This window comes from Mytilus edulis, chromosome 14 (assembly GCF_963676685.1).
Source record: "Mytilus edulis chromosome 14, xbMytEdul2.2, whole genome shotgun sequence".
In the NCBI taxonomy this organism is placed as follows: Eukaryota; Metazoa; Mollusca; class Bivalvia; order Mytilida; family Mytilidae; genus Mytilus; species Mytilus edulis.
This window is the reverse complement of record NC_092357.1, coordinates 5,849,997-5,852,357: the sequence shown is the minus strand read 5'-3', so window position 1 is coordinate 5,852,357 and position 2,361 is coordinate 5,849,997.

The window sequence follows — 2,361 nt, the reverse complement described above, 5'->3', positions numbered from 1 at the left end:
TCTACGATTAGCTGATAATAATTTCGGGCTATTTGGTATCTTTCGATGTTAAAATCAGAGGCATTCCAACTAGCAAAGTAAAAAACGCGGGCGTTTTTAAAACATAAAATTTAAGTATAATATAATTTTGTTGCATGTATACCTGCCAACTTTTCAAAATATCAATTGGGAGTTTTGCGTGCAAGATAATCTCTTTATATAGTCCTAAGAAATATTCAAGAGGTCCTTCAAATGTATTTTTATTTTGTTTTTATATACTTCATACTTTTAAAAGCCTAAAGCCAAAATGGTTTTCTGTCCAAGTCATTTTTTTTAACTGTTTACCCGTTTCAAGGCATGAACAAAAAATCACTATTGATTTAATAAATTTTTGAAAATTAAGTTTATTGATGCTTGCGACTGTATTTAATTTACTAATTCAGTTCATGTAAACTTATCATAACTGACCCATACATTGATAATTTTTACATCAATAAGTGAAGTTGTCTTTTTTCATACTTCGAAGTACAAACGTAGGAACAGATGTCCGGCTTATATTATTGATTTTTGAGAAAATCCCTACCCATTAATTCCTTCATATTTTTTAACATGAAATAGCCTACTGAACAAGGAGGGTATGAAATTCCGATATACATTAACAAAAAATAAATGCATTTTTATAAAGACAAATTAGCGATTTTGTTCGTTGGAAAAAGGTGAGCTAATGAGTACATCTGAAGCTATTATTTCTATATTTTAAGTAAGAGACGATTTAGTTATATACTGATCAAATTAACTCGACTGTTATAAGTGTTTTCCTTATCTATTAAAGCAATGGTATAACGACTTACCAACATGGAACAATTACGTATATGCATGGCAACATGCTATTTCAACTGGGAAAATACGATTTGATAGGGATTATTACCCGTTTATACCATTTAACAAAAGCTAGGATTTCTAGTTCGATTTTATCACTGAATGAAATGTAAATGATGTGAAAATATTTCCATTTTAAGGATTCCTAAAACTTAAAAAGAAACAAATCCAAAATCAACTTATAAATTAGATAAACCAATACGTCGTGCTAAAACGTCGTTGGCGTTCATCATAATAAGCTGACGAAAAATGAAAAGAGGGTAACATTATCCTTAAACTTCACGTTCCGCTATAAAGATGATGAATATCCTCTCACTAAATAAATTTAAAGACTGATGATTGTGTTGAATGCATGTACCCCATGGAATTTAAAGATATACAGTTAAGGTTATCTCATTTCTCGGCTTACATCTGTAAATTACAATGAGGATTAGTTGAGAAAAAGACTTTCTGACAAATGAGATATGATTTCAGCTTACCAAATGTGAACTTTCCATTTCTATTTAGCAACATTTCAGCAGCTCCTGCTTACATCTAAAAATTAAAAATGAGGGACGGTTGAGAACTAGACTTTCCGACAAAAGAGATGATTTTAGCTTCCCGATTGTGAACTTTCCATTTCTATGTAGCAACATTTGAGCAGCGCCTGTAAATGTAGTTTATAGCTCCCAGTTGATACGATATACAAGAACTTAGTATTTAGAATGGTAATGATCGAAGAATGTGTCAACTTGAAGAGACAACAAGCCGATCAATGAGCGGAAAACAGTCGAAGGCCACCAATGGGTCATCAACACAGCGAGCAAATCCCATATCAAGATACTGTAAACCAACTTATTTTCGCGGATACTTTATTTCGCGTTTAGCCCTTTCTGGTCCATTTCGCGGTGATTTGATTTCGCGATTCTCAAATTTACTTGATTTAGTTAAGTAAGAAATAATCAAAGTTTTACATATTCGCGACGAGTTATGTTCGCGATATTTTTCTACTCGCGAAAGTCGCGAAATATATCGCTCGCGAAAATAAGTTGGTTTACAGTATGAAATTTGCAATTGTGATTTGATATCAAATAAATATAAGATGATGTGGTACGGGTGCTAATGAGTTTTTCTTGGCTTCCCTCATCATTTACCATTGTCTGATCAATCAGACATTTCGTCAGAATGTATCACCTATAGATCAACCACACCATAGACCAATAAAAAAAATACGTCGTACAAATATTCTAAACTAATTCAACAGCATATTCTAATCTGATCAACCAAAACTACATTTTGTCAAATTTGTCGAGTGAGTTACAATTCGAAAGCGTATTTTACTAATATTTTAAGAACAACATTTGTACACAAAAAAAACAACACATAACGGTGTGGAAGATATAAAAGGAGCGATATCTGATGGTTCGACAAAAATAACATCTCTTGCATTGAAGATTTTAAATACATATATTAGATTCCTGCACCTTCCAAAAGTTATGTAAATTTCTTGACAAATATAACATT